General features: G+C 42.7%; 1 protein-coding gene across 1 annotated transcript in view; it reads left to right on the top strand.

The window, feature by feature from the left end:
• Nucleotides 1–2,621: 2,621 nt before the first annotated feature.
• LOC124001378 (prepronociceptin-like) overlaps nucleotides 2,622–24,004 on the top strand; it is a 45,085-nt gene continuing 23,702 nt past the window's right edge. The window contains exon 1 of the mRNA XM_046308132.1: nucleotides 2,622–2,720. The gene's annotated coding sequence lies outside the window, so the exon portion shown is untranslated. The remainder of the gene's footprint in view (nucleotides 2,721–24,004) is intronic.

Genomic DNA, 24,004 nt, shown 5'->3' with positions numbered 1-24,004 from the left:
AAGTCGCTGGGTCCATTCTTGGTCGGATTCTTCTGTTATGCAGGTGAGTGAGGACCCAAAAGCGATTTAACAGAAACAGAGTCTTTAATGTCCAAACAGGGAAAACCTCTATCCTCTATCTTTACAGGAGTGTCCCCCTTCTAGTAGTAGAGGAGAATTGCAGGGCTAGCGGCAACAGACTGCAGGTCCCTTCGGGTAGGCGCGGGCCGTAGAGGACAGAGACAGCTGCTCACACGCAGCATCTGATGAAGAGGCAGATTACGACAGGACGGAACAAGGGCAAAGCAAACAAGAATCCGACAAGGACAGAAGCAGAAACAGAGAGAGAAATAGAGACTTAATCAGAGGGTAAAAGAGGGGACAGGTGTGAGAGAGTAAACGAGGTCGTTAGGAGAATGAGGAACAGCTGGGAGCAGGAACGGAAGATAGAGAGAGAGAGATAGAGAGAGAGAAAGTAACCTAATACGACCAGCAGGGGGAAACGAAGAGAAGAGAAAGCACAGGGACAAGACATAACATGACACTTCATCTACACTGATTGTAGTGGATTTAACAGGTGACATCAGTAAGGGATCATAGCTTCACCTGGATTCACCTGGTCAGTCTATGTCATGGAAACATGTATATCCCAATGAGAGGATCTGTTTGCGTCTAACGTACGTAAAGGGAAATTAGCACCACCCCCCCAACATCAATATATGTAAAAACGGCCCATTTCAAATCAAACCAAATCAAATGCATTTATATAGCCCTTCGTACATTAGCTGATATCTCAAAGTGCTGTACAGAAAACCCAGCCTAAAAACCCAAACAGCAAGCAATGCAGGTGTAGAAGCACGGTGGCTAGGAAAAACTCCCTAGAAAGGCCAAAACCTAGGAAGAAACCTAGAGAGGAACCAGGCTATGTGGGGTGGCCAGTCCTCTTCTGGCTGTGCCGGGTGGAGATAACAGAACATGGCCAAGATGTTCAAATGTTCATAAATGACCAGCATGGTCAAATAATAATAATCACAGTGAACATTTCTATGTTTTGTAGTAAAAAAAGATAGAGGAAGACAAGTGTTTCCAATGACATCTTCAACCAATTAGTGGACAATTAGGAGGCAATTAGTAGGCAATGCCTCGTCATAATTGGTTAAAATCACATGTAGCACACCGATGATGTCAGTGGAAACACTTATCTTCCTCTTTGTTTTTTACTACAAAACATAGAAATGCTCCCTTTTCACATACGTTGATGTTGGGGTAATGCTGGAGATGATGAAAATGAAGTTGACATTTAAAAAAAAAAGTCCCTTTAAAGGTTGTGAATCATTTGGGTTGGATTTTTGTTCTTTGGCTAGTATGATGAACCAACGCTACATGTACGTCAGTAGCTGCACAGATACAGATGAGCGATTAATGGACTGGATCACTGACTCGGACCAGGGTTTAGAGATAACACAATGAGAGGAAGAGAGATGAAATTATTATGGCTTTATCATCTCGAGAATAGACTCAATTAAATATAATTATTAAAAGGTCATTTTACCAAGATGATTTTATCTGGATGTAGGAAAGCACAGAGGCTTGTAGGGGTCACAGGGTCGCCGGGTCACGTTCCCCTTCAGAGGTGTCCTTTTAAAAATATATATATGTATGTATTTATTTAAAAACGTTTGTTGTTGCTGTTTCTCTGTAATGCTACTCGTGACCTAGCAGTTTTCTGAAGTTGTCTTTCGCCCAGATCGGTTCCCAACCTCATGACTAGCTAGCTACCAAGAGTCCATTTCAGGCTATCAGTAGCTAGATTATTTAACTATTTTAGTTGCATGCCTGCTGGTAAGGTTGGTAGTCTTCAGAAAAGTAAGCAATAACTAAATGTACTGAATAACACACATTCCTTTCCATCGTTTACCCAGAGATGCAGAGAAGCTTATTTCATTGCTTTAAAAACAGAACCACCAGTCAGGAGGATAGAGACAGCTCAAGATGTATTAGATATTAAGGAGAACAATATACATATATGTTTTATATAGAATGAGCATAATGATTATAGCTCTATAATGCAGGAAAAGACTGTTTCAGCTGTTTGAAAATGGCTAAATGTGTTGGGAGCTGAAGTAGGAGACCGCAGGTTATACGTCCACATTGACAAACTAATGGAAGTCTGCCTGTCCATCATATGTAATAAGCATTCCTTCCTTCCTTCCTTCCTTCCTTCCTTCCTTCCTTCCTTCCTTCCTTCCTTCCTTCCTTCCTTCCTTCCTTCCTTCCTTCCTTCCTTCCTTCCTTCCTTCCTTCCTTCTTTCCTTCCTTCCTTCCTTCCTTCCTTCCTTCCTTCCTTCCCCTTTCCCCCTCTCGCTCTCTCGCTCTCTCTCTCTCTCGGTCCCCCTTTCTCTCCCTCTCTCCATCTCTCCAAACCCCTCTCTTTCACTAGGTTTCTGTCTCTAAGTCTCCAACCCCTCTTTCTCTCACTAGCTCTCTGTTTCTAAGTCTCCAACCCCTCCCTCTCTCGTTCCACTCTCTCCATCCCCCTCCTCTCTGTGATGAAAGTGAAAGGGGGATGCAGGGGGCAGCACCAGGGGGAGGGGTGTGCCCCTCTATAAGAGGTCTGAGCAACAGCCTGTCTGTATAGATGAAATACACTGAGAAAGAAGACAGGACACTAACTAGAGCTTCTGCACTGTAGACCAAAATCACTTAAAGGACCTGCGCCCAAACTCCTCCATAGTACTCAGGTAAGACTGACCTTCGATCTTCAGGCTTGGTTTAAGGTGGGGGTGGGGGGGGGGAGAAATCACCTGGCTTGATTTTTTGCTGGGATAATTCGCTGGCTGATACTGAAGGAACTTGGGTTCAGTTTTAAACCTGAGAAGTTGCCAAACAGCTTAGTGCAGTTTGGCTAATCTTCTGGTGGCTGGTTTATTTATAGGGTGGCAAGTGTTTTTAGGGTTAGTTAGTTATCAGTTTGAGCAATGTAGAATTTCTCTCTGGGTTCTTGCTGAAGTATGGAGGAGTTCTTCCCACTGTCATTTACAGGTAAAGCATGTAGAATGCCACTGAAACAAATTAGTTAAAAAGGAAAATATAAACCACACAGTAAGTGAGCAACAATTTGGTAGATTAGACTGATTTATTTGATGCAATATCAAGACATAAGGAGAGGACAATAAATTGCTAAGGAGAAGAAAATACTATTTCTTTGGATTTTATTCATCAAGTTAGAATGTAAAATAACATGGCAATATTTTAACCTGATAACGATTTATTTGTGTTGTATGGTATATTCTTCATGGAGTTTCACGATGTGTACAAGAGTAACTGCTGGTACACACACTGCTTAAACCGAGCACTCTCTCTTTAATTTGCTCTATTTCTCTTTCTGTGTTCTCTCCCTCTTTCTGTGTTCTCTCTCTTTCTGTGCTCTCTCTCTCTTTCTGTGCTCTCTCCCTCTTTCTGTGCTCTCTCTCTCTTTCTGTGCTCTCTCTCTCTCTCTCTCTCTCTCTCTCTCTCTCTCTCTCTCTCTCTCTCTCTCTCTCTCTCTCTCTCTCTCTCTCTCTCTCTCTCTGTGCTCTCTCCCTCTCTTTCTGTGCCCCCTCTTTCTCTCTGTGCTCTCTCCCTCTCTTTCTGTGCTCTCTCTCTTTCTGTGCCTCCTCTCTCTCTCTCTCTCTCTCTCTCTCTCTCTCTCTCTCTCTCTCTCTCTCTCTCCTTCTGTGTTCTCTCTCTCTTTCTGTGCTATCTCTCTCTCTCGTTCTGTGCTCTCTCCCTCTCTTTCTGTTCTCTCTCTCTCTTTCTGTGCTCTCTCTCTCTGTGCACTCTCTCTGTGCTCTTTCTCTCTCTTCTGTTCTCTCTCTCTTTCTGTGCTCTCTCTCTTTATGTGCTTACTCTCTCTTTCTGTGCTCTCTCTCTTTCTGTGCTCTCTCTCTCTCTGTGCTCTCTCTCTATCTCTGTGTTCTCCCTCTTTCTGTGCTCTCTCTATCTCTGTGTTCTCCCTCTTTCTGTGCTCTCTCTCTTTCTGTGCTCTCTCTCTTTCTGTGCTCTCTCTCTTTCTGTGCTCTCTCTCTCTCTGTGCTCTCTCTCTATCTCTGTGTTCTCCCTCTTTCTGTGCTCTCTCTATCTCTGTGCTCTCTCTCTTTCTGTGCTCTCTCTCTTTCTGTGCTCTCTCTCTTTCTGTGCTCTCTCTCTCTCTGTGCTCTCTCTCTATCTCTGTGTTCTCCCTCTTTCTGTGCTCTCTCTCTTTCTGTGCTCTCTCTCTCTCTGTGCTCTCTCTCTATCTCTGTGTTCTCCCTCTTTCTGTGTTCTCCCTCTTTCTGTGCTCTCTCTCTTTCTGTGCTCTCTCTCTTTTTGTGCTCTCTCTCTTTCTGTGCTCTCTCTTTTTCTGTGTTCTCTCTTTCTGTGCTCTCTCTCTTTCTGTGCTCTCTCTCTTTCTGTGCTCTCTCCCTCTTTCTGTGCTCTCTCTCTTTCTGTGATCTCTCTCTTTCTGTGCTCTCTCTCTCTTTCTGTGCTCTCTCTCTTTCTGTGCTCTCTCTCTCTTTCTGTGCTCTCTCTTTCTGTTCTCTCTCTCTCTTTCTGTGCTCTCTCTCTCTGTGCTCTTTCTCTCTCTTCTGTTCTCTCTCTCTTTCTGTGCTCTCTCTCTCTGCTCTCTCTCTGTGTTCTCCCTCTTTCTGTGCTCTCTCTCTTTCTGTGCTCTTTCACTTTCTATGCTCTCTCTCTCTGTGCTCTCTCTATATCTCTGTGTTCTCCCTCTTTCTGTGCTCTCTCTCTTTCTGTGCTCTCTCTCTTTCTGTGCTCTCTCTCTTTTTGTGCTCTCTCTCTTTCTGTGCTCTCTCTCTTTCTGTGCTCTCTCTCTCTCTGTGCTTACTCTCTCTTTCTGTGCTCTCTCTCTCTTTCTGTGATCTCTCTTTCTGTGCTCTCTCTTTCTGAGCTCTCTCTTTCTGTGCTCTTTCTAGCTCTTCTGTGCTCTCTTTCTGTGTTCTCTCTCTTTCTGTACTCTTTCTCTTTCTGTGCTCTTTCCCTCTGTTCTCAGTGCTCGTGGCACAGTTAAAGTCCTGACCCTTGACAGGAGCATATTTCTCTCATCACTCTCATTATCCTCCCATTGATCCCCTGGTCTTTAAATCGATGCATCTCCACCGAGACGATGCAAGACTATTATTTTCCACAGTTAACACCCCAGGGAGAAGGTTAAATCTTTATGCTTTCGGTGCAAAATACTGTCTGCAAAGAAATTTCCTGTTGATGATCTGATGACGGCAGAGCACATAGCTGCCCAAGACTTAGGCTAAATGGACCACCACCACCACTTAATGAGGGGCTGTCTACAGCTGTAGTCCATAAATCCTTTGTTCACAGTTGCTTACCACTTTTTTTCCATGGGGTTTCTTCCTTCACAGACTCAATGCAATTATGACCTATTTCAAAAAAGATTCGGTCAAATTATTAATTTTGTGTATGGTTTCCTAGAAACAAGGGTGACTCAACTTACCTCTTTGGCTCAATTTATCCCACTCTCCCATACTAGATTTATATTTACTACCTAGAGCTATTCTGGTGCTGTGAATAAGAGGAAAGCCCCAGACAGTTAGCAGTGTAGTGGGTTACCATACAAGCCTTACTGCACCAACCCTAAATGAACAAATTCAATATCAAATCAAAATCAAATGTATTTATATAGCCCTTCATACATCAGCTGATATCTCAAATTGCTGTACAGAAACCCAGCCTAAAACCCCAAACAGCAAGCAATGCAGGTGTAGAAGCACGGTGGCTAGGAAAAAACCTAGAGAGGAACCAGGCTATGTGGGGTGGTCAGTCCTCTTCTGGCTGTGCCGGGTGGAGATTATAACAGAACATGGCCAAGATGTTCAAATGTTCATAAATGACCAGCATGGTCGAATAATAATAAGGCAGAAGGTTGAATAATAATAAGGCAGAACAGTTGAAACTGGAGCAGCAGCACGGTCAGGTGGACTGGGGACAGCAAGGAGTCATCATGTCAGGTAGTCCTGGGGCATGGTTCTAGGGCTCAAGTCAGTTGAAACTGGAGAAGCAGCACGGCCAGGTGGACTGGGGACAGCAAGGAGTCATCATCTCAGGTAGTCCTGGGGCATGGTCCTAGGGCTCAGGTACTCCGAGAGAGAGCACGTTGGCTAGGAAAAACTCCCTAGAAAGGCCAAAACCTAGGGAGAAACCTAGAAAGGAACCAGGCTATGAGGGGTGGCCAGTCCTCTTCTGGCTGTGCCAGGTGGAGATTATAACAGACCATGGCCAAGATGTTCAAATGTTCATAAATGACCAGCATGGTAAATTAATAGGTCTGGGACAGGTAGCACGTCCGGTGAACAGGTCAGGATTCCATAGCCGCAGGCAGAACAGTTGAAACTGAAGCAGCAGCACGGCCAGGTGGACTGAGGACAGCAAGGAGTCATCATGCCAGGTAGTCCTGAGGCCTGAGTCCTGAGGGGGGCGCCAACCCACTAGAGTGCTAGTGAGGTGCTCAGGGTCCTATACAAATGTAGGTTCTTAATGTGATCACCCTGTTGCAGGATACCATTCCTGCAATGCAGGAAATGTAAAACCTGTAGTGTATTTGAGGTTTAAAAACTGGTTCAAATTAAGATCCCACATCTGTAGTTTTTGTTTCTCTGTCATTCATTTGACATAGAATCAGAATTGCCTGCATTTTGATGTACATGGTTTCTTTAAGAAATTATACAATGTTCCTTACTAAAGCCAATATTGGGTTAATCGGGATCAGTTTAATTCCTGTCTTTTAATTTGCTTTGATTATAAACGTAATCTACACCTGGTTACCTAGATTATTTTAAAGTCTTATTCCATACGTGGTTGAACAGTAGTTTGACGGAGGTGTTTTTCTTTGAATATCAGTCAATATCAATTTGGGTTTGTTCAAAGGAGTCAATCAGGATTAGCTTTCAACTGATTATAGGTTTAAACTGTACATGGCTAGCTGCCCAATGGGAGATAAAGGCTAATCTGGGGGTGAATATTGCGGATTCCAGAGAGAGGTGAAGGCACAGAGGGACCCAGGAGGTCAGGTTCAAAGCTACACATTGACTGGAGCTGCTATCGGTCAAACTTCATTATAGATAGTTTCAGAGCACAATGGAAATCTACTCAATCAAATTAGCCTTTTAGTTTTCTCAGAAAAGAATCCATATATACGCTGTGTTTCAAATTAGGCATGCGTTAGCTCCCTAAGCAAATGCTTAGCCTTTAGCTCAGTGGGCTTTTACAGCTTTACGGTGCACAGACGACCCAGGGTGAAACCCAGTAGACAGATAATATTGTCTCAGGGAAAGGGTTTTCTCCACTTAGTCTGTGTCTTCTGATTAGACACAGAGAAAGAGATAAAGAGAGTGTGTGTGTGTGTGTGTGTGTGTGTGTGTGTGTGTGTGTGTGTGTGTGTGTGTGTGCGTGTGCGTGTGCGTGTGCGTGTGCGTGTGCGTGTGCGTGTGCGTGTGTGTGTGTGTGTGTGTGTGTGTGTGTGTGTGTGTGTGTGTGTGTGTGTGTGTGTGTGTGTGTGTGTGTGTGTGTGTGTGTGTGTGAAAGAGAGAGAAAGAGAGAGGAGTGTGTAAATGGGATTTTAAAGGGATTTCAAGACAATTAGATGCGGCCTCCTCAGACCTGGGGGCAAAATAATTCAAAGCTCTCCCCATCCGGCACGACACAGATTCGAGGAAACTGTGAAATTAGCTCTTGATCAGCTCTCTGTTGTTCTTCTGTGCAACCGTTTGAACGGCATCAGCATCAGATAAAGGACCAGGATACGTTCTACTCTGGAGTTATGTCAGTGACATGGTGCATGTTACACTAGTTTGTAACAGTTGTACAGTTGTTGGAAACCCTCCCGTATAGTTGTGGATCAGTTGTATAGTACTACTACCAGCAGCACAAGACAGCCACTCTGCTTGAGAAAAAAGAACCCATTAAGACTAAAGCGATCCCTATTAGAAAGTCATCAAACTGCATTCCTAATATGGATGCCATACTGGATACGTTTTACAAATCTCGGATGAATTGAGGGAGAAATCAAATCAAAAATCACAATGTTTTGCATATGCCTATAGTACGCAGAGCCCCAATTGAGAAGCCATTCCAACAAGTTGTGTCCTGGGTCATGTGTGGCACGAAATGGAAGAAAACGTATTAAAACACTGAAATAGGCACATGCAACATTAACTCATCCAATAAGAACGCTCATTTTCATTACGTTGTGCCTAATGGAACACACCCCCGTTTACACAACCTACTGAGAAGAGTCCTGAATCTCCCTTGAAAAGCAGATAATCACAGACAGTTCTCTGAAGAAAAGAAACGTTGTTCTTTTTTTCTCCTAAGTGGCTCTTCCTTGTTGGATAAAACAGGAGCTGAACAAGATGACACAAGACAAAACGTGTTTGGAGGGGAAACGGCGGGGGGTGAGGACTTTGTGTCGATTCCCACTCAATTCCTGACAGGGGTGTTCTTTATCTGCCACATCACGGGTGTCACATCACATCAACTCTGCAGCTGCCTTTCACAGCATCACTGCAGGTCTGAGTCAGGTGTGTTATGCTATTATTATTAAATACAGATGTAGGATCTTAATTTGAGCCAGTTTGCTACAGCAGGAAAATAATCCCACAACAACAGGACATGTGAATTATTATGTGGATTATAATTAATGGACATTTTTGTAGGGGTTGATACATTTTTCGTAAGGGAAATTCAAGTCAGAAACCTTAAATACACTAGAAGTCTAATGCAGGAAGGTTTGCCTGCAACAGGGTGATCAAATTAAGATCCTACATCTGTATAAAACAGTGTATAATAATATAGCCTCTGACTAAATCAAATCCAATTTATTTTCAAATCAAATCAAATCAAATGTATTTATATAGCCCTTCGTACATCAGCTGATATCTGAAAGTGCTGTACAGAAACCCAGCCTAAAACCCCAAACAGCAAGCAATGCAGGTGTAGAAGCACGGTGGCTAGGAAAAAACCTAGAGAGGAACCAGGCTATGTGGGGTGGCCAGTCCTCTTCTGGCTGTGCCGGGTGGAGATTATAACAGAACATGGCCAAGATGTTCAAATGTTCATAAATGACCAGCATGGTCGAATAATAATAAGGCAGAAGGTTGAATAATAATAAGGCAGAACAGTTGAAACTGGAGCAGCAGCACGGTCAGGTGGACTGGGGACAGCAAGGAGTCATCATGTCAGGTAGTCCTGGGGCATGGTTCTAGGGCTCAAGTCAGTTGAAACTGGAGAAGCAGCACGGCCAGGTGGACTGGGGACAGCAAGGAGTCATCATCTCAGGTAGTCCTGGGGCATGGTCCTAGGGCTCAGGTACTCCGAGAGAGAGAAAGAAAGAGAGAAGGAGAGAATTAGAGAATGCACACTTAGATTCACACAGGACACCGAATAGGACAGGAGAAGTACTCCAGATATAACAAACTGATCCTAGCCCCCCGACACTTAAACTACTGCAGCATAAATTCTGGAGGCTGAGACAGGAGGGGTCAGGAGACACTGTGGCCCCATCCGAGGACACCCCCGGACAGGGCCAAACAGGAAGGATATAACACCACCCACTTTGCCAAAGCACAGCCCCCACACCACTAGAGGGATATCTTCAACCACCAACTCACCATCCTGAGACAAGGCCGAGTATAGCCCACAAAGATCTCCGCCACGGCGCAACCCAAAGGGGGGGAGGGGTGCCAACCCAGGCAGGAATATCACATCAGTGACTCAACCCACTCAAGTGACGCACCCCTCCCAGGGAAGGTATGAAAGAGCCCCAGTAAGCCAGTGACTCAGCCCCTGTAATAGGGTTAGAGGCAGAGAATCCCAGTGGAAAGAGGGGAACCGGCCAGGCGGAAACAGCAAGGGCGGTCCGTTGCTCCAGAGCCCTTCCGTTCACCTTCCCACTCCTGGGCCAGACTACACTCAATCATATGACCCACTGAAGAGATAAGTCTTCAGTAAAGACTTAAAGGTTGAGACCGAGTTTGCGTCTCTGACATGGGTAGGCAGACCATTCCATAAAAATGGAGCTCTATAGGAGAAAGCCCTGCCTCCAGCTGTTTGCTTAGAAATTCTAGGGACAATTAGGAGGCCTGCGTCTTGTGACCGTAGCGTACGTGTAGGTATGTACGGCAGGACCAAATCAGAGAGATAGGTAGGAGCAAGCCCATGTAATGGGATGTTCCAGATTTCAGGGGAGATGGAAAAAGAGCCTGCATCTACTCCTTCTCCACATTTACTGGATTGGTTAAACAGAGCAGAAGAGAACCTCCCCTGACAGTTTTTTTCCTTCTCCTAAAGACCAGTATGTAGGGGATCTAGTTTCAGGTGTTTCTTTTTCACCTACTATTGTTAGGTTAATAATTATATTATGGTTTATTGATAGATTTTACATCAGGTTCCCAATGTTCTCACCTTGGCAGGGTCATGTGGAGTCAGTGTGACTCAAGTATAAAGGAGAATTTTCCATATTTGTCGGTCGGTTCAGATTGTGGTTTCATCTTCATCGACTTTTAGTGATGGATGAAATGCGCCTGATGGCGTTAATGATACAGGAATAATAACAGCTACTATAAATTGGACAGTGCAGTGAGATTAACAAGAATTTAAGCTTTCTGCACATATAAGACATGTCTATGTAGAGCAGGTATTCCCAGGGGTACGTGCAATGCCATTGGGGGTACGCCAAATAAAAATAGGATTCACATTCTTTTCTTCACATTTTCCAACTGGTTTTTCTTCTCGCCTGAGTAGCCTCATTTCACTGACAAAAATACATTTAAACCATCTTGTGTTCAGCGAAAAATACAACACAATATCAAATACAGGTAGCCTAGTCAAATAATTAACATCCAATCACATTAACTGTTACTCTCTTGCAGGAATTCCACTAACGGTCCATATGTAGCCAAACATAGCTGCTGCTCATGTTGGTATTTGTACTGATGGCGCAAAAGCCATGACAGGGAGCATAGTGGAGAGGTAACGCGAGTGCAAGCAGTTGCTCCCGACACATTTGGGTACACTGCAGCATCCACCGAGAGGCTCTTGCTGCCAAGGGAATGCCTGACAGCTTGAAATACGTTTTGGACACTACAGTGAAAATGGTTAACTTTGTTAAAACAAGGCCCCTGAACTCTTGTGTATTTTCTGCACCATGCAATGATATGGGCAGCGACCACGTAACACTTTTGCAACATACAGAAGTTCGCTGGCTATCAAGGGGCAAAGTATTGACACATTTTTTTAATTGAGAGATGAGCTTAAAGTTTTCTTAACTGACCATAATTTTCATTTGTCTGACCACTTGCATGATGATGAGTTTCTCATACGACTGGCCTATCTGGGTGATGTTTTTTTCTCACCTGAATGATCTGAATCTAGGAAGATGGGGAATGTCAGCAACTATATTCAATGTGTGGGACCAAATCGAGGCTGACTAAGAAGTTGGAGCTCTTCTCTGTCTTCATTAACAAGGGAAACACACAGGTCTTTCCATCATTGGAGGATTTTTTTTTGTGCAAATGAACTCAAGCTTACGGACAATGTCAAATGTGATATAGCGAAGCACCTGAGTGAGTTGGGTGCGCAATTACGCAGGTCCTTTCCCAAAATGGATGACACAAACAACTGGATTCGTTATCCCTTTCATGCCCTGCTTCCAGTCCACTTATCGATATCTGAACAAGAGAGCCTCATCAAAATTGCAACAAGTGGTTCTGAGAAAATGTGATTTAATCAGAAGCCACTGCCAGATTTCTGGATTGGGCTGCTCTCAGATGATCATGCCTTTTGATCATGATCATGCAAATTGCTTTGTTAAGATACCGATGCCCTTTGCAAACACGTATCTATGTGAGAGTGGATTCTCAGCCCTTACTAGCATGAAAACTAAATACAGGCACATACTCTGTGTGGAAAATGATTTAAGACTGAGACTCTCCAATACAACCCAACATTGTAGAGTTATGTGCATCCTTTCAAGCACAACCTTCTCATTAACCTGTGGTGAGTTATTCACAAATTTCGATGAGTAAATAAGGTTTTATGTGTAATGGTTAAATAAAAAGCAAAATGATTGATTATTTTTTATATTATTATTTATGTCTTGGTCCTATAAGAGCTTATGTTTAAAAGACATCTATCCAGATATTTGTAAGCAGGAACACGATCTAAAGTCCATATGCTTAAATCATCATTGTTATTTTTATGCGCTCTAAAGAACAACATATACTTAATTTTACCTGCATTCAACACTAATTTCAGGTCAATAAAGTTTTTCTGTAATACAATGAAGGCAGGCTGTAGTTCAGATAGAGCCTGGGAAACTTTGGGGGCAATAGCTTACACAACAGTATCATCGGCATACAAGTGCAGACGAAGAGGAGGAGGAAAACCTTTACAGCAGCAAAGATAGAGCTATGACTTGGTCTAGAACCTGACTGATGCACATTTAGAATACATTCAAAGATAAGAAAGATCTTAGCTGAAAATTAATCAAGGATTCTAATATTTTAGCTAGGCAAGAAGGTTTAGAAATAGGGCGGTAATTATTTAGATCACAGAGGTCACCACCTTTGTGAAGGGGGGAGTACATGGGCCGCCTTCCAAACCTTGGGGATAGTACCAGATATAATCGTCAGGTAAAACATGTGTTAAAGATTCAACAACCAGGGGGCCAGAGAGCTGCAGCAACAATGGTTCAAGCATATCAGCCCCAGTGGATTATTTCTATTTCAATCATTAACAATGCATCTAGCACATCACAGATAATATTTTTTTGTATTAATAATGGTGAAATTATTGCGTCAATGATGGTGGAATGATGGCGTCAACAATGGTGTCAATTATGATGGAATGATGGTGACTGATGCTATCAATGATGGTGGAATGCTGTGTCAATGATGGTGAAATGATGGTGGAATGCTGTGTCAATGATGGTGAAATGATGGTGGAATGCTGTGTCAATGATGGTGTCAATGATGGGGAATGGTGGTGTCAATGATGGTGTCAATGATGGGGAATGGTGGTGTCAATGATGGTGTCAATGATGGGGAATGGTGGTGTCAATGATGGTGAATAACGGTGTCAATTATGGTGGAATGGTGTGCCAATGATTGTGGCATGATGGTGTCAATGATGGTGTTAATGATGGTGGAATGATGTGCCAATGATTGTGGCATGATAGTGTCAATGATGGTGTTAATGATGGTGGAATGGTGGTGTCAATGATGGTGAATGACGGTGTCAATGATGGTGGAATGGTGTGCCAATGATTGTTGCATGATGGTGTTAATGATGGTGGAATGGTGTGCCAATGATTGTTGCATGATGGTGTTAATGATGGTGGAATGGTGTGCCAATGATTGTTGCATGATGGTGTTAATGATGGTGGAATGGTGTGCCAATGATTGTTGCATGATGGTGTTAATGATGGTGGAATGGTGTGCCAATGATGGTAGAATGATGGTGTCAATGATGGTAGAATGATGAGTGGTTTGGTGATAGTGTGAACGGGGTGTGAGTTTATGATGTGGTGAGGTTTGTGATAGATCGGTGTTTCCACATTTGAATCAGGTGGGCTGCTAGTACTGAAAAGTATTGAAAATGTATTTGGTCTTCATATTGTGAAAAAGCTCAACGTAAAAAATGTCAAATGTACTTGCCAGTTGTAATGAATACATGGGAATTATTTGCCACAAGCTCTGACGACTGTGTGCTGTCTCTGACGACAGTGTGCTGTCTCTGACGACTGTGTGCTGTCTCTGACGACTGTGTGCTGTCTCTGACGACAGTGTGCTGTCTCTGACGACAGTGTGCTGTCTCTGACGACTGTGTGCTGTCTCTGACGACTGTGTGCTGTCTCTGACGACTGTGTGCTGTCTCTGACGACAGTGTGCTGTCTCTGACGACTGTGTGCTGTCTCTGACGAGTGTGTGCTGTCTCTGACGACTGTGTGCTGTCTCTGACGACAGTGTGCTGTCTCTGACGACTGTGTGCTGTCTCTGACGACTGTGTGCTGTCTCTGACGACTGTGTTGGCCTGTGGCTTGGTGACAAAGTTATAATCACATGTCACATTTGATCCATCAACAATGGTAGGTGAATATACACCCTAATAAATACTATAATACACTCTGCCCACAGCCAGCTGGGTGACTGGGATGTGTACTGTATCAACATGGCTGTCAATCTGATCAAATGGCCTAGTCACTGTCTCATGACTGATGTGTGTGCGTGTGTGTGTGTGTGCTTGCATTCGTGTGTGTGTGAGCGGGCCTTGTGACCCTTAGTTTCCTCATCTGACACATGTAATAGAGTTACTCCTGATGGGTTGAAACCCATTAATCGAGATGTATTCCTTGCTAGCCTTAACCAGCCATTGATTACGTGGATGGTGAAAGCATTGGAGGAGATTTCTAAATGTATATGAATCCATCTCTATATTGATCTGTGGTGCTGTGGGACCAATATTGACGTGGGTTTGCGGGGTGGAAGACATTAAGGGATAGACTGTTGATGGTGATAGAAGAGGAGTAAGATAGTGATGTATTTTATTGATAGAGTTAGAGGTGTATAGTATTGATGAGGAGGCTGATGTGTGGTATATCGCCGTGACTGACAGTCTCGGTTAAGGTTGAGGTTATTCATTTCCTCTCAGTACCATTCTATCCTACTATCTTTTCTTTATTTGACCATTGAAGTCATAAGGTTGAAATGTTTTAGACACAGACCACAGTCACCACACTGGATATAAAGTTGATGCAATGTGTTTACAATCTACTATTATTTGAAATGGTCAACATTATTAGTGACTATAACTGATCGGTCTACTCCATCAAGGAATATACTGGTCCTATTACTATTCCAATGAGCACAAGATGTTAAAATACCAAAAAGACGTCTTTTCAGCATCTTTTGCTCATAGGGATGAGTGTAGTGTAGGGGTGGGCAACTCCAGTCCTCAGGGGTCTGATTCGTGTCCCAGCTAACATACCTGTCTCCAAGAATCATGATCTTCAGTTTAGAACGCAATTAATTTAATCAGATGTGTTTGCTAGGGATGCGGAAAAGGTGTGACCACTCTGGCCTCCGAGGACTGGTGTTGCACATCCCTGCTGTAATGGGTACAGACAGTCAGGAGAGACACAGACCCTGTGGAGGATTCCTAGGTTATTATTAGCAGGTCTAGCAGTCAGATTCACCAGAGGACTTTGATGAATCAAATCAAATTAAGAAAAAGTTGCTTACATGCGCCGAATACAACTGGTGTAAATTTTACCGTGAAATGCGTGCTTACGAGCCCTTGCCAACAATGCAGAGTTTGAACAATACAGAGTTTTAAAATAATAATAAAATAGTAGCATGAGCAATAAACTAAAATACACAATAATATATATATACAGAACCAGTCAAAAGTTTGGACACACCTACTCATTTCAGGGTTTTTCTTTATTTTTATTATTTTCCACATTGCAGAATAATAGTGAAGACATCAAAACTATAAAATAACACATATGGAATCATGTAGTAACCAAAAAAGTATTAAACAAATCAAAATATATGTTATATTTGAAGTTGCCCCCTTTGCCTTGATGACAGCTTTTCACACTCTAGACATTCTCTCAACCAGCTTCATGAGTTAGTCACCTGGAATGCAGACAGGTGTGTCTGTTAATTTATTTCCTTCTAAATGCATTCGAGCCAATCAGTTGTGTTGTGACAAGGTAGGGATGGTATAAAGAGAAGATATCCCTATTTGGTAAAAGACCAAGTCCATATTAGTCCTGGGGCTCCTGGGTGGTGCAGGGGTCTGAGGCATTGCATCTCAGTGCTAGAGGCGTCACTACACACAACTGGCCGTGATTGGAAGTCCAATAGGGCGGCGCACAATTGGCCCAGCATCGTCGGGGTTTGGCCGGTGTAGGCCACCATTGTAAGTAATAATTTGTTCTTATTTGACTTGCCTAGTTAAATAAGGTTAAATATTAAAAAAATATTAACTACAATTCAAAAGTTTGGGGTCACTTACAACATTCATGAAATGAATAGGAAATATAGTCAAGACGTTATAAATAATGATTTTCAATTTAAATAATAATTGTGTCCTACAAACTGCTTTCATCAAAGAATCCTCGATTTTCAGCGATTACAGCCTTGCAGACCTTTGGCATTCTAGCTGTCAATTTGTTGAGGTAATTTGAAGAAATGTCCCCTCATGCTTCCTGAAGCACCTCCCACAAGTTGGATTGGCTGGTGGGGAAATTTTTATGTAGCATACAGTCAAGCTGCTCCCACAACAGCTCAATAGGTTTGAGATCCGGTGACTGTGCTGGCCATTCCATTATAGACAGAATACCAGCTGACTGCTTCTTCCCTAAATAGTTATTGCATAGTTTGGAGCTGTGCTTTGGGTCATTGTCCTGTTAATAGAGAAAATTGATTCAAATTAAGCGCCGTCCACAGGGTATGGCATGGCGTTGCAAAATGGAGTGATAGCCTTCATTCTTCAAGATCCCTTTTACCCTGTTCAAATCTCCCACTTTACCACCACCAAAGCACACGCAGACCATCACATTGCTTCCACCATGCTTGACAGATGGCTTCAACCACTCCTCCAGCATCTTTTCATTTTTTTCATTACACTGTAATGTGCTTGTCCTCTTGCTCAGTTGTGCACCAGGGCCTCCCAATCCTCTTTCTATTCTGGTTAGAGACAGTTTGCGCTGTTCTGTGAAGGGAGTAGTACACAGCATTGTACAAGATCTTCTGTTTCTTGGCAATTTCTCACATGGAATAGCCTTCATTTCTCAGAACAAGAATAGACTGATGAGTTTCAGAAGAACGTTCTTTGTTTCTGGCCATTTTAAGCCTGTAATTGAACCTACAAATGCTGATGCTCCAGATACTCAACTAGCCTAAAGAAGGCCAATGCTCTTTAATCAGGACAATAGTTTTCAGCTATGCTAACATAATTGCAAAAGGGTTTTCTAATGATCAATTAGCCTTTTAAAATGATAAACTTGGAATTAGCTAACACAACGTGTCATTGGAACATAGGAGTGATGGTTGCTTATAATGGGCCTATGTAGATGTTCCATAACAAATCAGCCGTTTCCAGCTACAATAGTCATACAATAATCCATGTCTACGCTGTATTTCTGATCAATTTGCCACAGGAAAAGAAGACCCAGAGGTACCTTTGCTGCAGAGGATAAGCTCATTAGGGTTAACTGCACCTCAGATTGCAGCCTAAAGAAATTCTTCAAAGAGTTCAAATAACAGACATCTCAACATCAACTGTTCAGAGGAGAATCAGGCCTTCATGGTCGAACTGCTGCAAAGAAACCACATCTAAATGACACCAATCAGAAGAAGAGACTTGCTTGGGGCAAGACACACGAGCAATGGACATTAGACCGGTGGAAATCGGTCCTTTGGTCTGATGAGTCCAAATTTGAGATTTTTGGTTCTAACCACCGTGTCTTTGTGAGACGCAGAGTAGGTGAACGGATGATCTCCACATGTGTCGTTCCCACCGTGAAGCATTTAAAAAATATATATATTTCACCTTTATTTAACCAGGTAGGCCAGATGGAGGAGATGTGATGGTGCTTTGCTGGTTACACTGTCAGTGATTTATTTAGAATTCAAGGCACACTTAACCAGCATGGCCACCACAGTATTCTGCAGTGAAATGCCATCCCATCTGGGACTATCATTTGTTTTTCAACAGGACAATAACCCAGAACACACCTCCAGGCTGAGTAAGGGCAATTTGACCAAGAAGGAGAGAGATGGAGTGCTGCATCAGATGACCTGGCCTCCACAATCACCCGACCTCAACCAACTGATATGGTTTGGGATGAGTTGGGCCGCAGAGTGAAGGAAAACCAGCCAACAAGTGCTCAGCATATGTGGGAACTCCTTCAAGACGGTTGGAAAAGCATTCCTTGTGAAGCTGGTTGAGAGAATGCCAAGAGAGTGCAAAGCTGTCATCAAGGCAATGGGTGGCAACTAAGAATCTAAAATATAACATGTATTTTGATTTGTTTAACACTTTTTTGGTTACTACATGATTCAATATGTATTATTTCATAGTTTTGATGTCTTCACTAGTTAAATGAAAGAAAAACCCTTGAATGAGTAGGTGTGTCCAAACTTTTGACTGGTACTGTATATGGTGTGTGTATATATTGTCTAGTGAGTGTGTATATGGTGTGTATATATAGTCTAGTGAGTGTGTATATGGTGTGTATATATAGTCTAGTGAGTGTGCATAGGGTCAGTGCAAGATAGAGTCAGTGCAGATAGTTTGGGTATGATAAATTGACTATTTAGCAGCATGGCTATTTGGCAGTCTTATGGATTGACCCAATTACTGTGTTTAATTAAGTGACTTCCTCAGTAATAAGCCAGTTAATTAAACGATTACAGCTGGCTTATCGGGAGAGGGGGACCTGGAGAGGAGGACCCCGAGGGGGGATGTGGAGAGGAGGACCTGGAGAGGGGAGGTGGAGAGGAGGACCTGGAGAGGGGGATGTGGATAGGAGGACCTGGAGAGGGAGACCTGGAGAGGGGGACATGGAGAGGGGGACATGGAGAGGGGGACATGGAGAGGGGGACCTGGAGAGGGGGACATGGAGAGGGAGACCTGGAGAGGAGGACCCGGAGGGGGATGTGGAGAGGGGGATGTGGAGAGGAGGACCTGGAGAGGGGAGGTGGAGAGGAGGACCTGGAGAGGGGGATGTGGATAGGAGGACCTGGAGAGCGAGACCTGGAGAGGGGGACATGGAGAGGGGGACATGGAGAGGGGGACCTGGAGAGGGGGATGTGGAGAGGAGGACCTGGAGAAGGGGATGTGGGGAGGGGGACCTGGAGAGGGGGTGTGGAGAGGAGGACCTGGAGAGGGGGATGTGGAGAGGGGGATATGGAGAGGGGGATGTGGGGAGGGGGACCTGGAGCGGGGGATGTGGAGAGGAGGACCTGGGTGAGGGGGGGGGTGGAGAGGAGGACCTGGAGATTGGGGTGTGGAGAGGAGGATCTGGAGAGGGGGATGTGGAGAGGGGGATATGGAGAGGGGGATGTGGAGAGGGGGACCTGAAGAGGGGGACCTGGAGATTGGGGTGTGGAGAGGAGGATCTGGAGAGGGGGATGTGGAGAGGGGGATATGGAGAGGGGGATATGGAGAGGGGGACCTGGAGAAGGGGATGTGGGGAGGGGGATATGGAGAGGGGGATCTGGAGAAGGGGATGTGGAGAGGGGGATATGGAGAGGGGGATGTGGGGAGGGGCAGGAGGTGTGAAGGATAGAATGAGAGCTCCAGGACAAACTCTCCAGACACTGGGGAAAGAATAGACAATACAGTATTGTGCCTGGCAATATGCTGTCTGACTTTGGATGTCTAAGTAAAAAAATATAAAAAATAATGTTTCTATCTCAAAGATGTTGAATGGTATGCTGTTATGCACCAACGTTGGCAAAACGCAAATCCCTCCTTCACTCTCTCTCTCTCTGGCTCTAGTATACCAACTTTAATTCCATTTCAGTTCTAGCTATGTGATTATGCTGTATGTTCTGGTCTTGAACGTTCACCATGTTAGACACACAATGCTTTTCCACAGAAGAATGTTCCGGACAAAGAATTTGAATTAGAATCCATTCTGATTCTGTGGTTCCGGTGACATCATCAGTCTTCTATTTCTCTGTTGTTCTCTTAACACTTTTCTCATTACCGCAGTGTCCTCATCAAGGCTAGGAAATGTAAAACAAATGACTAATCTCCAGGAATGTGGTAAATCCGGATTATTTACGCATGGCCATTTTTTTTGTCTGTCTAGGCCTCTCCCTCTACTTTAAAGGCTAATAAGTGCAATGGTAACACAAAATGCTGGACTAATGTGCCAGTAATTCCTGTTTGTCTTTTATCATAGTTTTCCTATGCTTGTACAGGGCTTTTCTGACAGTTAGCTAAATATTTGTCCTTATCCGTATATATAGTCTAGTGAGTGTGTAGATGGTGTGTATATATGGTCTAGTGAGTGTGTATATGGTGTGTGTGTATAGTCTAGTGAGTGTGTTTATAGAGTCTAGTGAGTGTGTATATGGTGTGTGTGTGTATAGTCTAGTGAGTGTGTATATATAGTCTAGTGAGTGTGTTTATAGAGTCTAGTGAGTGTGTATATAGTGTGTATATATAGTCTAGTGAGTGTGTATATGGTGTGTATATAGTCTAGTGAGTGTGCATATGGTGTGTGTATATAGTCTAGTGAGTGTGTGTATATATAGTCTAGTGAGTGTGTATGTAGTGTGTATATATAGTCTAGTGAATGTGTGTATATATAGTCTAGTGAGTGTGTATGTAGTGTGTATATATAGTCTAGTGAATGTGTGTATATATAGTCTAGTGAGTGTGTATGTAGTGTGTATATATAGTCTAGTGAATGTGTGTATATATAGTCTAGTGAGTGTGTATGTAGTGTGTATATATAGTCTAGTGAGTGTGTATGTAGTGTGTATATAGTCTAGTGAGTGTGTATATGGTGTGTATATAGTCTAGTGAGTGTGCATATGGTGTGTATATATAGTCTAGTGAATGTGTGTATATATAGTCTAGTGAGTGTGTATGTAGTGTGTATATATAGTCTAGTGAATGTGTGTATATATAGTCTAGTGAGTGTGTATGTAGTGTGTATATATAGTCTAGTGAGTGTGTATGTAGTGTGTATATAGTCTAGTGAGTGTGTATATGGTGTGTATATATAGTCTAGTGAGTGTGTATATATAGTCTAGTGAGTGTGTTTATAGAGTCTAGTGAGTGTGTATATGGTGTGTATATATAGTCTAGTGAGTGTGTATATATAGTCTAGTGAGTGTGTATATATAGTCTAGTGAGTGTGTTTATAGAGTCTAGTGAGTGTGTTTATATAGTCTAGTGAGTGTGTATATAGAGTCTAGTGAGTGTGTATATATAGTCTAGTGAGTGTGTATATATAGTCTAGTGAGTGTGTATATATAGTCTAGTGAGTGTGTATATAGTGTGTATATATAGTCTAGTGAGTGTGTATATATAGTCTAGTGAGTGTGTATATATAGTCTAGTGAGTGTGTATATAGTGTGTATATATAGTCTAGTGAGTGTGTATATATAGTCTAGTGAGTGTGTATATATAGTCTAGTGAGTGTGTATATAGTGTGTATATATAGTCTAGTGAGTGTGTATATATAGTCTAGTGAGTGTGTATATATAGTCTAGTGAGTGTGTATATAGTGTGTATATATAGTCTAGTGAGTGTGTATATGGTGTGTATATAGTCTAGTGAGTGTGTATATGGTGTGTATATATAGTCTAGTGAGTGTGTATTTGGTGTGTATATATAGTCTAGTGAGTGTGTATATGGTGTGTATATATAGTCTAGTGAGTGTGTATATGGTGTGTATATATAGTCTAGTGAGTGTGTATATGGTGTGTATATATAGTCTAGTGAGTGTGTATTTGGTGCGTATATATAGTCTAGTGAGTGTGTATATGGTGTGTATATATAGTCTAGTGAGTGTGTATATGGTGTGTATATATAGTCTAGTGAGTGTGTATATATAGTCTAGTGAGTGTGTATATGGTGTGTATATATAGTCTCGTGAGTGTGTATATGGTGTGTATATATAGTCTAGTGAGTGTGTATATGGTGTGTATATATAGTCTAGTGAGTGTGTATATGGTGTGTATATATAGTCTAGTGAGTGTGTATATGGTGTGTATATATAGTCTAGTGAGTGTGCGTAGAGTCAGTGCAGATAGTTTGGGTACCATAAATGGACTATTTAGCAGTTTGGCTATTTAGCAGTCTTATGGATTGACCCAATTATCCATGACTTTGGAGTGCATTTTCACACTTGGAAACAACCACACCCTGTTCTGATGTCATAATACATTCTTAGAAACTGGGTAGTTTGGGTCCTGGATGCTGATTGGCTGAAAGCTGTGGTATATCAGACAATATACCAGCAGTATGATGCAAAATTACTTATTTATTGTTCTAATTATGTTGGTAACCAGTTTATAATAGCAATAAGGCACCTCAAGGATTTGTGGTATATGGCCAATATACCAAGGTATTTAGGCACTCTGTGCTGAGTTATGCATAAGAACAGCCTTTAGCCGTGGTATATTGGCCATATACCACACCACCCCACACCTTATTGCTTAATTATTATCTTTCCACTCCATTTTCCTTCCCGATGAAGCCTTCCTATTGATAGTGACATCGTCAGTCATTCTAAATGTCTGTTTCTCGGAGGAGCACCCCTTGTCCCACCATACCATCACACACACACACACACACACACACACACACACACACACACACACACACACACACACACACACACACACACACACACACACACACACACACACACACACACACACACACACACACACACACACACACACACACACACACACACACACACACACACACACACACACACACACACACACACACACACACACACACAGGTGCTCAATGGAGTTTGAGAACCCAATGGTGCTTTCAAGACACGGCTCATTTGTCAATCCTATAAGTGGCTCAGACCCAATGGTATTTAACACTGCTACTGGTACTGGCATGGCTGCTTTTGTCTAGTAATGAACTCTCATTGAGGGAGTCTCGCTATTTCTTATCAGTAATGTATTTGGATGAGCTACCCTTGCAACGAGCATACAATAAACCGTTTTACTGACTAGGTAAGAGCACTTGTTGCCGAGTGAAGAGTGAAAATCTCCAAACCCCTAAAATTGGATGATTTTGTGCCTCTAAGGCATTTCAGACTGCAGATTGAGGACATGTTTCATGTAAAATGGGTTTGTTTTCTATGACTGTGTTTTGTATCTCTGTTGTGCTTTTCGTATTGTATTGATGTGTATATTTTATAGTTACATATACTGTATGGTCCTTGGTCTATCAAACAGTCCATATACTGTATGGTCCTTGGTCTATCAAACAGTCCATATACTGTATGGTCCTTGGTCTATCAAACAGTCCATATACTGTACGGTCCTTGGTCTATCAAACAATCCATATACTGTATGGTCCTTGATCTATCAAACAGTCCATATACTGTATGGTCCTTGATCTATCAAACAGTCCATATACTGTATGGTCCTTGATCTATCAAACAGTCCATATACTGTATGGTCCTTGGTCTATCAAACAGTCCATATACTGTATGGTCCTTGGTCTATCAAACGGTCCATATACTGTATGGTCCTTGGTCTATCAAACAGTCCATATACTGTATGGTCCTTGGTCTATCAAACAGTCCATATACTGTATGGTCCTTGGTCTATCAAACAGTCCATATACTGTATGGTCCTTGGTCTATCAAACAGTCCATATACTGTATGGTCCTTGGTCTATCAAACAGTCCATATACTGTAGTTACTCTATAAAACATCCACAGAGAACATTATGCTTCAGCCACAATCTTATTACCTTCCCTTCAACTTGTCTTCCCTAAGTCTAGCCACGAGCCACAGGCCAAGCTAAAAATCAATAAGGTGGTTTTAAGAGCACCCCTCCTTTGTCCGCCCTGCCAGATCTCTGCGTATAGTATTCTTAATTCACTCCTGTACTTTATAATCACTTGCCACTGCCAGACTTTCTTTAGCTGTTCTAGGGTTGGCGAGAACTGCTATAGATTGTTAATGAAATACAGGCACTGTCTTGTACTGCACTCAATGGAATGACAGAGAGTGACAACAATGGACAACACACTATACTTTTTCTTTGCAGCACTATTTCCCCTTGACGTCGCAGGTGAATGGTCTGTGCTTCCTGGATAGGTTATGTTCTTTTCTGTGTATATATCATGTCTCATACAGAAGAGACTATTGATTTGTTGTACACTTTTAGGTTATATGAAACATGCCTGGGAACGTTTGTGATGCTGCATTGGGGCCTGCATTTCCCATTGGCACACTAAACCCAC

This window comes from Oncorhynchus gorbuscha, linkage group LG17 (genome assembly GCF_021184085.1).
Source record: "Oncorhynchus gorbuscha isolate QuinsamMale2020 ecotype Even-year linkage group LG17, OgorEven_v1.0, whole genome shotgun sequence".
Lineage (NCBI taxonomy): Eukaryota > Metazoa > Chordata > Actinopteri > Salmoniformes > Salmonidae > Oncorhynchus > Oncorhynchus gorbuscha.
Note: the sequence above shows the minus strand (reverse complement) of the source record. Positions and strands in the feature narration are given on the sequence as shown.